We start from the raw sequence: 13779 nt of genomic DNA on the forward strand, positions 1-13779 counted from the left end.
AACAGGGAAACTTGCAGTTGCAGAAGTAATTAAGAGAAGAAGATAGTTGTATAGGGCAGAGCGACAACCAACAGGCAGACGTTGAGGTGGAACCCTCAAGGAAAGCGAAGAAAATAAAGGCGACGTGGCCTTGAGGCTGAAAACACAAAGATGGGCGACACCTGGAGTCAGATTGGTAAGATGGAATAGGACAGAGGACTCTGAAGATCTTTGTTTGGTGGGCCATATCCCAGCAGCACAGAGGACTCTGAAGATCTTTGGTTGGTGGCTCATACCCCAGCAGCAGAGAGGACTCCAAAGATCTTTGGCCATATCCCAGCAGCACAGAGGACTCTGAAGATCTTTGGTTGGTGGCTCATACCCCAGCAGCACAGAGGACTCTGAAGATCTTTGGTTGGTGGCTCATACCCCAGCAGCACAGAGGACTCTGAAGATCTTTGGTTGGTGGCCCATCCCCCAACAGGACACAGTACTCTGGAGGTCATCTAGACCGATATGTAACAGTGGGGTTATATACATACTTTTATCTGCGTGTGTTTTTTATGTGTTCACACTTACTTTTATTCACTTCTGTAATTGTACGTTTGCATGAAATTTTTTTTACAAACTTTTATGTTCCACTATGGTTGCATCTACTTTTATGTACTAATGTGTACTTGTATACTTGTATGGACATGTGAACTTGTTACGTACTTTTATTTACTTGTATACTTCTATTTTATTGTTTTTAAATGTGTATTTGGCCTTGGGCTGCTAAAATATGCATATGCGCATACAAGTTGTTTTTTTTAGAATGGTAGGTGCCAATCCGTCACACTCAAACTGAAGACAATGTTTTTTTTTAAATCAACCACACGTCTATGTAATAAAATATGTAAGACACCCTAACAGAATGAATTAAAATTTGGCATACATGAAAAGATAAATTAGATTTTTATCATGTCCCTCAAGTAATTAATGTGATCGTTTATAAGACAGCATTTGCTTCGAAGGAGTTTAACTGTTTTTGGTTTAAATATCTTCGCGGCCCAGCATGTTTCTATTTTCCAATAAAAAATATGTTTCTATCTAGCAGTTAAAAATGTTTCTATCTAGCAGTTAAAAATGTTTCTATCTAGCAGTTAAAACGTTTCTATCTAGCAGTTAAACATTTTCTATCTTGCAGTTAAACATGTTCCGGAACCTCCAAACTCGCGACCAAAATCCGATGGTGGATAACTTCCGACCCCCTCAGAACTTGAATCAGCGTAGGGTGTACACAACAAAGAATTTGAATCAGCGTAGGGAGTACACAGGAAGGAGCCTGGGGGTCGGGATTACAGCCGGGGAGGGGTGGGTCACAACAAGCCAGATAATTTTACTCGCGTACACGGTAACTCAGTTTTAGGAAATAATTTAATATTATTTTTCTATGAAATGTTTAGTCTATAGCGAGTTGCAATGCTAGCATCCATTTTTCCTGTGATCGTCAGATGTTGGAGTGTTTCATTGAATACACACTGTCTAGTTAGCTTGAAATCATGATTACTATGATGGTAGTGATATTCACAAAGTCTCCTCCCTATGTATGACTGGTATATAGTTGTTAGAGGTAGATAATCTGGCTCAGACATACGTGATTTTCCCTAGGTTAAAATTATCGTAGAGCAATGCTCTCCCCTGAATTAACCGTGTACATTTCACCCAATATTCAACTTAAACAGATGTGAGTGGAGGAGTTACTTCCTTCTACCTTGTTTAACTAATTTAAACACAATTTTGCCAAACCGTAAACTAATTAAATATGAAGCTGGTTTCAGCTATTCAAATCGATTTTCAGATGTCATACAGCAGATAGGTGACGTATATGCGTTTTAGAATGCTGTAATAGATGTCACAGAAAACAATGTTTGGGATAAAAGTCTTCTTAAAAATGTGTGGGATAAAAGTTTACTTTAAAATGTGTAGGATAGATGTTATATAAAAATGTGTGGGATAGATATGTTAAAAATATGTATGATATATGTTGTATTAAAAAATGCCTGGTATACATGTAACGTAAAAAAACAAATGCCAATTAAGCGTTGCTATTTTTACCACATTATTGTTATTTAAGCACATTTTTGTTATTTCATTGTAAATTCTTTAATGTTCATTTATTAATTAATATGTATTGCATTTGTAAATAAAATAAAGTTGTTAAGAATTGTTTATAGCCACATTTTCACAGTGCTCACATGTACCTTTCCTAGACGGTTCAAATAAAACAATTCTTACATTGGGCACTTGAAGTGTATACTGAGATACGTGTACATTGAATGTATGACATAACATTAATGTAAACCAACTAAATGAAAAATTGAAGGCAGCACGTTACTGAGAAAGATGGAGACTACCACACCCAGCACTACCGCACCCAGCACTACCACACCCAGCTCTGACTACCACACCCAGCTGTGACTACCACACCCAGCACAGACTACCACACCCAGCTCTGACTACCACACCCAGCTCTGACTACCACACCCAGCTGTGACTACCACACCCAGCACAGACTACCACACCCAGCTCTGACTACCACACCCAGCTCTGACTACCACACCCAGCTCTGACTACCACATCCAGCTCTACCACCCCCAGCTCTGACTACCACACCCAGCACTACCACACCCAGCTCTGACTACCACACCCAGCTCTGACTACCACACCCAGCTGTGACTACCACATCCAGCTCTGACTACCACATCCAGCTCTACCACACCCAGCTCTGACTACCACATCCAGCTCTACCACACCCAGCTCTGACTACCACACCCAGCTCTGACTACCACACCCAGCTCTGACTACCACACCCAGCTGTGACTACCACATCTAGCTCTGACTACCACACCCAGCTCTGACTACCACACCCAGCTCTGACTACCACATCCAGCTCTGAATACCACACCCAGCTGTGACTACCACACCCAGCTCTGACTACCACACCCAGCTCTGACTACCACATCCAGCTCTGAATACCACACCCAGCTGTGACTAACACACCCAGCTCTGACTACCACACCCAGCTCTGACTACCACACCCAGCTCTGACTACCACATCCAGCTCTACCACACCCAGCTCTGACTACCACACCCAGCACTCCCACACCCAGCTCTGACTACCACACCCAGCACTACCACACCCAGCTCTGACTACCACACCCAGCTCTGACTAACACACCCAGCTCTGACTACCACACCCAGCTCTGACTACCACACCCAGCACTGACTACCATACCCAGCACTACCACACCCAGCTCTGACTACCACACCCAGCTGTGACTACCACACCCAGCTCTGACTACCACACCCAGCTGTGACTACCACACCCAGCTCTGACTACCACACCCAGCTCTGACTACCACACCCAGCTCTGACTACCACACCCAGCTCTGACTACCACACCCAGCTGTGACTACCACACCCAGCTCTGACTACCACACCCAGCTCTGACTACCACACCCAGCTCTGACTACCACACCCAGCACTACCACACCCAGCACTACCACACCCAGCTCTACCACACCCAGCTCTGACTACCACACCCAGCTCTGACTACCACAACCAGCACTACCACACCCAGCTCTGACTACCACACCCAGCTCTGACTACCACACCCAGCTGTGACTACCACACCCAGCTCTGACTACCATACCCAGCTCTGACTACCACACTTAACTGTGAGTAGTTTTCTTGTATCTCTCGGTAAAAAAAACTACGTAATATAATAGCTAAATACACCTGCGATACACCTGCGATAAGATAAGGTCTGGCTTTTTTAATTTAATGGACGTTGTGACGGTAAGGATTACGTTATAGTAAAAAAATTCTGAAGTCATTGTTTAAAAAAAAGCATTTTTTTTTCGTCAAGCTATAATTCATTTAAAAAAGACTATTTAACATTTGTAAACTTTTTCTTTTACACCCCCCCCCCCCCTCATGCCCAGGGAACTGGAGCTTCTATTACCCCAACTGTGGTGGTGTGAGACAGTCCCCCATCAACATCCTGACAAACGATGTGCTGTACGACCCTCTACTGGCTCATTTTGATTTGTCGGATTATAAGATCGCGGATGGGGTGCACATGGAGCTGGTTAATAAGGGAGGTCATACAGGTGTGTTTGTTGTGATGGTAGATGTAAGTCATACAAATGTGTTTGTTGTGATGGTAGATGTAGGTCATACAGGTGTGTTTGTTGTGATGGTAGATGTAGGTCATACAGGTGTGTTTGTTGTGATGGTAGATGTAGGTCATACAGGTGTGTTTGTTGTGATGGTAGATGTAGGTCATAGTGTTTGTTGTGATGGTAGATGTAAGTCATACAAATGTGTTAGTTGTGATGGTAGATGTAGGTCATACAGGTGTGTTATTTTGATGGTAGATGTAGGTCATGCAGGTGTGTTAGTTGTGATGGTAGATGGAGGGTCATACAGGTGTGTTTGTTGTAATGGTAGATGCAGGTCATACAGGTGTGTATGTTGTAATGGTAGATATAAATCATACAGACGTGATGGTAAATGGAGGTCTTACATGTGTGTATGTTTTTATGGTAGATGTAGGTTATACAGGTGTGTTGTTGTGATGGTAGATGTAGGTCATACAGGTGTGTTTGTTGTGATGGTAGATGTAGGTCATACAGGTGTGTTTGTTGTGATGGTAGATGTAGGTCATAGTGTTTGTTGTGATGGTAGATGTAAGTCATACAAATGTGTTAGTTGTGATGGTAGATGTAGGTCATACAGGTGTGTTATTTTGATGGTAGATGTAGGTCATGCAGGTGTGTTAGTTGTGATGGTAGATGGAGGGTCATACAGGTGTGTTTGTTGTAATGGTAGATGCAGGTCATACAGGTGTGTATGTTGTAATGGTAGATATAAATCATACAGACGTGATGGTAAATGGAGGTCTTACATGTGTGTATGTTTTTATGGTAGATGTAGGTCATACAGGTGTGTTTGTTGTGATGGTAGATGTAGGTCATACAAGTGTGTTTGTTGTGATGGTAGATGTAGGTTATAAAGGTGTGTTGTTGTGATGGTAGATGTAAATCATACAGGTGTGTCTGTTGTGATGGTAGATGTAGGTCATACAGGTGTGTTTGTTGTTATGGTAGATGTAGGTCATACAGATGTGTTTTTTGTGATGGTTGGTGGAGGTCATACCGGTGTGTTAGATGGACTGTGTCCTAGAGACCCGGGAAGTTTTAAAAGGGGGATCCAATCCCTGATCGCAGTTTTCTTTTACATTTTTTTTTTCTATACCAAAGCCTGAATTTCAAGTTTATTTATAAAGGGAATGGAAATGGTAAAGTGGAGAAATGAGATCTCTTACATTAAACAATTAAAAAAGAAAACTCTACTGGGACTTTTACAGCATCTTTCCTATGGAACCATCGAGATTTTTTCCTATAAGTGTTGGGGGGGGGGGGGGGGGTTCATCGACATTTTTCTGGGGCACAGGGATTTTTCCCGATGGACGGCGGACCAGCCCACCCCTGGTTGTAATGGTAGACGGCGGTCACATGTGTGTCTTGCTCTTCAACCACTTAAGAAATAATGCATAAAATATTCTTTATACTCAATTAACATACTTAGAAAATTCATAACGAATTTGGCGTGAGTATAGCTTTTCAAATGTATTTTATTCACTAAACTTCACGTTTTAGAATCTTCAGTACCATGTTTTATTTTACATAAATATATATATAAGTTAAGTGAGGTTTGGGAATTGAGCTGTTTATTTGTTGATATTTGCATAGCTTCTTTCTTTGCTTATTTGTTTGTGCCTTTGATTGCCAACAATTATGGAGTTAGTGTATGTCCGTGTTTTTAACAGTTGAAGTAGAGTACACAGGACAAATGACATACATCAAAGATGGCGAACTGCCTACGTTATACGAGCTTGACCAGTTCCACTTTCACTGGGGTGCTGTTGACGCCGCGGGGTCGGAACATAGCCTCGACTACAACTTTTTCCCCATGGAGGTTTGAGAGTTCACTACTTTCATTGATTTCGACCTCGATCGTTCAGTACTGACCTAAAGTGTAGTTATTTGCTGGCATTATGGTTCTCTCTATAAAGAGTTAAAAAAAATATTTTTTCTCTTCCAATTAAAATGTGTCAATCTTGCCGTTAAAAATATGTTAATGCTCCAGTTTAAAAAATGTCAATCCACGGTTAAAAATATGTCTATCTTCCATTTAAAAATGTGTCTATCTTGCCGTTAAAAATATGTCAATCTTCCAGATAAACATGTGTCTATCTTGCCGTTAAAAATATGTCTATCTTAAAATATTTCTATCTTGCAGTTAAAAATATATTTTATCTTCCAATTAAAATGTGACAACCTTGCCGTTAAAAATATGCTAATGCTCCAGTTAAAAATATGTCAATCCACGGTTTAAAATATGTCTATCTTCCAGTTAAAAATGTGTAATCTTGCCGTTATTTCCACCTTGCAGTTAAACATGTTCCGGAACCTCTACGACATCGAACACCACCATCTTGTGGACGACTTCCGGCCGCTGCAGAAGGTCAATCATCGGAGATTCTACACCACAAAGAAGGGGACACAAACCTCAAACAACATGGGGGTGGGGGTCACAGCCATGCATGCGTGGGTCACAACAAGCCAGATAATTTTACACGTCTACCTGCTAGCTCAGTTTTAGGGGAAAGTATTTTCAATTGTTGAATGCTTTAATTAATGTTTGAATAAATTACTAAGCGTTTCAAAATGTTAATTAATTCTAAAAAAAATATTTTAATTTAAAGTAAGAAAAACTTAACCAATGGAAAGATTAACTTAAATGATAATTAAATTTTGTGATTGACGGTTAGACTATTAGATATTTTGAAAATATAATAATGATTTGAATTTCTTAAATTTTGGTCGAAAATCTTAATCGATACCATCATATTTTTTATTACTGATCTGGACTGACATTTAATAAAATTTACATTAAATATAAAAGTGTGATTTTCCCAGGCAGTTCCAAAAGGAGCTTACATTGTACTTGTGTTAGTGTTAAAGATTTTTAAAAATAATTTAAATCTTGTAACCGCTATTCATTTGATAAGACAAACTAGTACTATTGTGACAGACAGATGTCATCTAGACACGATCCAGGCACCTCAGTATTAGTTAGCATTTTTCATAAACGTTTAAACGAAGGTAATTTGTTTAATGGTGGTGGAAGGAGGGGGTGGGGGAGGCCGTACTGCGGTTTGACTTAAGACAAGTCTCATATTTGGATTAGTTATTGATATCGTTAATTTCTCGGTTGTATTAGGAGTGTTAGGAGTGTCACGCCTTGTTTTTGACGAGCAGGAGAGTACCTATAAGTAATTAATTTTTGATTACATCAATTTGTGTTCATTAAATCTAGTTAAAAATGTTATCTGAGTAAGTTAATTATGCTGAGCTAGTATGTGTGAAAGAGCTAGACTAAGCAAGACTGATATACTCATTTTATATAGATACATATATATATATATATATATATATATATATATATATATATATATATATATATATATATATATATATATATTCTCATACATTTTAACTATACAGATTTATAAGTATTAAGTCATATTTCTAGCTGCGCGTTTTGTATAAATGCAATTTTTAAGTAGTCAGTAATATTTTGATACAGCCTTGTAAATTAAATGTCTTTTTCCAATGTATAGAATTGTGTTAACTTGAATACTAGTTGTCAATCCAGAATGTACTGATAATGGGTTATCACTCGAGATAGTCACTGATGATTCTCTCCCCTGTGTATGATTTGTATATAGCTTTTGTGTGGGAGGCAATCTGCCTCTAGCACAGGTGCTTTCCCCTACATTAGAATTGAAAGTAAAACCACGTCTGTCTAACTGTAGTTAGTTGTATAGTTATATTCGAATCATTATTAAATGTCAAAATACGCAAATATTGTCCCGTTCTCTTAATATTACCCACACAGCCATAGAAATTGATAGGATAGATTGAATAGAAAACAATAATTTGTATTGATGTAGCACAAAAAATATCTTAGTAGGCCTATGTACTAATACCTCAAAATTAGTTTTTTAAGACAAGTTTTTAAAAACATAATTTACTGTACATTGTATTTAGAGATTATTTCTAATATGTTAGCGATTATGTAATGAATTTGTGAATAAATTGTAAGTTAAATGAGTTTCTTTTTTTTAATTAATTGAATGTTTTGTTACGTAATGATTTATCTCTGACCACGGTCTGAAATTTGTACATACGGTGTTGTGATGCTTCAAGTAAAATAATCAAACAGGTGCAAAAATTGTTTGTATTTGTTAAAAATAGACGTGCTAATAATTCTAGCGCGGGTTTTACCAGTGAACACCGTTTCGCACCGCGCATACACAATGTTCAACAGCGCGATGACAAGCTATATGCCACTATATGGAAAGGAAATAGAATTGATAATGAAAGAAAGTTGTTGCTTTGATTGTATGAGAGAACATTAGACAAGGTCAGCTTTTTCATTGAAACTGGGTTTTCATACGATAACAGGTAAACGTATTCGTAAACAAAACAAATGAGGAAGTTAGGTCTAAACGGGTAAATAAATAATGACAAAATGTAAGAGAAAATAAATGTTTGTCTTACAAAAGTGCAACGTGGGTTATAGTTATAGTAATTTAGGCTTGATGAAAATATATAGAAATGTAGCCTAAAGCATTAAACACAAAAGAAATATTTTCAAGTTCTATGGATAAAATCTCATGGGCAAAACTTCGCAGACAAAATACCTCATCGCGCATATATTTAGATATTCGTCGATTGAACATTTTGTTTGACTGCGCATGAGGCATGCTGACATTTATTTACTTATTTCATAGACTAGATGACCCCCCCCCCCCCCACTCCCGGCCAATATATTCAACATATTAAACATTAAGCATAGTCAACCAGAAGCAAATGTTTCTTTATTTCCCTGTTAAAAATGTGGGACGGTGGGGTCAAATAGTAGAGCGTTTGACTGCTAAGTCTTGAGTTCGGATCCCGGGCTCAAGTCCCTGAGCCAACCCAGCTCTGATGGGTACCTGACTCACCTTGTGGAAAGTACAAGCGGCTTGGCATAGTGCTTACCATACCATCCCTTTATATGTCCGGATCAAGTAACATAACCTGGACTTCATATGCACTATAGACCTTTAGGTCTAAAGGGGGGGGGGAGTTTCTTCCAGGCATCTCTACCCCCCCCCCTTGAACGAAATGGAATTTATATAGAAAATATAAACATTTAACAGTGTCCCCCCCCCCCCGGAAATTTTAGTCAGCCCCCCCCCCCAAATTTAAGTGCCCACCCCCCCCCCCCCCTCTGAGAAAAAAGTCTGGATGAAACACTGGTTGGGGGGGGGCTTTACTTTATTATTATAACTTCACTATAGACTAGAGTTTAGGTAACTCTCGGCGTATTTGTTGACTTGCTGATATTCCAATCGAGTGTTTATCAATTAGTGCAATTGCAAGAACAGCTTTGCACAGTACGATGAAAGGTAGCCTGGTAGAAAGGAAATGAAAAGACTTGGTAAACGAATTGAGAATTGTCGCTTAGATTTTTATTATGTATAGATCTGAATGATTTTTTTTAAAGGTGAGCTATTTGTTACAAATTTTTGTAGAACTTAAACCTACGACATTATATAATATAGTTAAAGATAAAACCGTACACAATTTAAAAAAAAAATAACGGTGTTCAAATAGAATCCAATAGACTTGAGATCTAGACCTTTTACATATTTGACTTCAGTACCTATGGTGTTTGCAACGTATCTGTGTATTGTTCATCTATATACTACTAAAAGTCAAGTTTGTTTACATGTTTGAATATTTATTTTTTTGTTTTTTTGTTTGTTTTTTTGTTTGCCTGATTGACTATTGCTCATGGTTGCACTCATCGTGGAAAGCTGTAAAATAGTATGTAGGTAGAGAAAAAATTTTGTTTTAAGACAGACTGTTAATCACAAATTTATTTAAAGACGTTAATTAATTTATTGATTTATTCATTGTTAAATTAACCGTATTTTTTAAAAATGTTAATACTTTGAATAAACTTTGTGGGGATAGTGACGTCCCTTGATGTGTTTACTTTTTTGGTACAATAAAAATGGCGGACTCCATCATAGACTTTGTGGCCCATTCGAAAGTTTAACACGTTACAAAGCTAATTTTCTGCCGGCTATAACTTAAACAATACGTCCGTTTGCTGTATTTATTACGTTCCAACACTTATATCAATTTTCAACTGTCTTTTTCATTTAGTTTTACGATAAATTTCTCTAGATCTAAAGATCAGCTGTCGAAGGAAAGTTATTTATAGATCTAGATCTAGAATCTAGAATCTAAAAATCTAGGTCAAATCAAAGATTTATTAGTTATAAATACAATAAAAAAAACTAAACTTTAGCAAACCAGTCGTAGATCTAGAATATAGATAATTCTATCTAGATTTAGATAATAATGAGTTTCTATATACTAAACTATTTTAGACCTTTATTATTTTATATAAATCTTTGTTTGTATAGCTATGAAATATGCTAATTAGGAAATGCTGGATTTTGGATAACTTAAGATTCATACGCGGCTTCTATACCGCTAAGTGTGCAAAATTATAGACGTAAACTCTAGATATAGCTCAGTCGTAGATCTAAAATATAGATATTTTTCTATCTAGATTAGATAATAATGATTTTCTATATACTAAACTATTTTAGACCTTTATTATTTTATATAAATCTTTGTTTGGAATATGGTAATTTTGAAATGCTCGCTCCGGGCCTATAAGCGTAGCTAATGATTAGATTAAGATTCTAGGTCTAGCAAGAAAAACTAAACATAAGAAGACTTAAGCAAAAGAGTCGTAGAATCTAGACTAGATCTAGATAATTCTATCTATATCTAGATAATTTCAGACCTTCTTTATTTTATATAAATCTTTGTTTGGCTAATTTAAGATAAAATTTAATTTGAAAGTTACTACTACTAGAGTTAGAACTAGATCTATGCGCGTAAGGAGACTCAAAGTATAGTATAAAACTTCACTTGTAATGTCACGAGTAAATAGCTAACTTGGTAGTGCGGTCGACATATGTTGGAGCGCCAAAATGGTTTGGAAAAATAAATTGAAAGGTTGAGGGGGGTTCAAATGGAAAGTTTGAGTGGGGGGTGGGGGTGCACATCAAAAGTTTGAGGGGGGGGGGGGGGGGGTTGAAAACCGAAATCTTGGGGGGGGGGTTCAAATCGAAAGTTTATCCCCGGGAAGGGTCGCTATGACTCTGAGTGACAGACGTGATGTTTTATGATGGATGACCCCCGAAACCCACAGTTATCCAACGGATGACGGGTATTCTAGTGCTTATTTAAAATTCAACAAGCACATAAAAACATGATACTAAACATATAAAATATGTTAGTTCTAGCTCTTTCTCTAAAATCTATAGCTGCCGCTCCTGCTTTATTTAAGTTTTTGGTTAAATAATGTATTAAAGTTCATTAAGCCCCAAATTATTATTGTACAGAAAAAATGCCGAGTCTTCTCAATGGTGTTTCGTTCATCGTGGTTATCCCCCTTCTCCTGTTCAGAGTTGGCGAGATCAGAGCTATGGATGAAAGTAAGTTTGATAAATCACATGTTTGATCGTCTGTGCGTCTGTGTGTATGTGCGTCTGTTCGTCTTGGTATATGTGTGTATTTGTATGTTTGTCAGTGTGTCAATATGCCTGTGTGTATGTGCGTTTGTGTGTCTGTGTTTTTTATTTGTATGTCTGTGTGTGTCTATGTGTTTGTCTCTGTTTTGTCTGTGTTTGTCCGTCTATAATTCTGTCCGTCCGCCCAGCTGTGTGTCTATTATGTCTGTGTGTCTGTAAGTCTGTGTGTCTGTGTGTCTGAGCTGTTTATGTCAAGGCTGTTGATGAAAGTAAGTTTGTTCAATCAAACAATTTAAAAATCATTGTAAAAAATCATTGTAAAATGGTATAAAATAAATAATGATTGTGTATCATTTTCTAAAATTAAGTTCAAACTAGATATTTAAATCGAGGACTCAATTGTTATTAATAGTTACCTTAATTACTCCATAACTTGTTACACATCACATTTGTAGCTTTTTACTTTCTCGTATACATAGTATAGAAGAAGTATTTTTAATCGTGCACAAGAATTAAATGAAAATTTAACAGTTTTCGACTTTTTATTCCTTCCTACATTATCGTATACGGAACAATCGTAATCGTATTCTTGCAAAAATAGAAATCAAAATTTTGAAAAATCTCGACGTTTCACAACTTCAGGAGCCAAAAAAACGTATTTCATTCCATCTTGTCCGTCCGTAAACATGAACACCGTTTCGGTTAGGTAGACAAAATTTCATATATGAGAACTTTATCAAATTTGTAGTGTTCCTTACATTTTTTTTTGATACTCTGAAGTGGTACTTTACTTTCGGTTTCTCAAAAGCCAATAACTTGAGTGACTTCAATAAAAGGAAGTGGTAGTTTATTTCTAATGTCTAAAATACCGATAACTGTACTGTTTAAGTTAAATAGACGAAATTATTTCAAACGTAGGTACTAATCTTATTCTATTAATTCTTGCAAATTTTAAGTGATTTCCGGTGACCGGAATTAGTACTATTACCGATTTCTCAAAAAAAAAAAACACTTTAGAATTTGATCATTTTATATCACGTTCGGTTGTTGTTTTTTTATTCGATTCGTTTCTATTTAAAGTGTAAATAATAGTGCAAAAAATGAGTACGTTATAGTTAGGGCTTTCACCCATTTCCGCTTTGTCAAAAACCTTCAGAATTTGATAATTCATAATCTCATATAGCGTATTCTAAGAATTTTTCTCTCTATGTCTTCTTTAAAAAAACGTGCGTGTTTGTACTTACTTTATATTGCTCCAGAGCTATAGAAGGTGCCACCCACCTTAAACTTAAAGATAGATAAGAATATAACAGAATATACGAGAAAGTCTAGTAGAGATCATTCCCGCTTTTTTTATTTCAAACGCAAAAAACATATAGGTGATTTTATCTACTGGCACTTCACGAAATAAAATAAAATAAATAATTCTATTTCAGCCTGGAGCTACGACCGAAGGAGATTTAATCGTGAGTATCGTATGTTTTATAACATTTTGTTTATAATTAGTTGTCTTTAATCTGACTGTACTTACCATCGTTTCCAGCTAAATACACTGGAGATAAGGGATGGTCTGGTTTTATGCTAGTAGCTGTGACAATGAACATAATCATGATAGACTGCTGACATTAATGAGAAGTGACAACAACAACAAAAAAGAAGAAAAAATAATGTATGAGAAAACATTTTTGAAATGATTTCTACTGACTTATGAAAATTGTCGGAGAATTTATGATTCTGAAATGCACCGAAAAATTGAATGTGTCGTAAAAAAAGAATCAACCAGATCTATTTTTGTTATGTCGTGTGAAATGTTATCAGCTATTTAATTTTTATGATTCCAAAAAAAAAAATTAAAAATTATTGTATCCACTTAGAACGGCTGTTATTAGTTTAGAGCCATTGGTTTATTTTATTCAAACAATGGAACATTTACAAGTGGACATTCTCTTCTACTCCCCCCCCCCTCCACAGACCCATGGAACTGGAAGTACACGTACCCCAACTGTGGGGGTGTGAAACAGTCCCCCATCAACATCAAGACGAGAAAGGTGCTGTACGACCCTCTGCTACCTCGTTTTGAT

At 37.0% G+C, this 13779-nt stretch overlaps 1 long non-coding RNA gene across 1 annotated transcript; it reads left to right on the forward strand.

Moving 5' to 3' along the window:
• Positions 1 to 11567: 11567 nt before the first annotated feature.
• Positions 11568 to 13741, forward strand: LOC131938191 (uncharacterized). The gene is made up of 3 exons (XR_009386285.1): positions 11568 to 11662; positions 13135 to 13164; positions 13670 to 13741. It is a non-coding gene; the product is annotated as an uncharacterized LOC131938191 (long non-coding RNA).
• Positions 13742 to 13779: the final 38 nt, after the last annotated feature.

This window comes from Physella acuta, unplaced genomic scaffold (genome assembly GCF_028476545.2).
Source record: "Physella acuta isolate Inbredline_101_S28 unplaced genomic scaffold, ASM2847654v3 ptg000237l, whole genome shotgun sequence".
NCBI classification, from domain to species: domain Eukaryota; kingdom Metazoa; phylum Mollusca; class Gastropoda; family Physidae; genus Physella; species Physella acuta.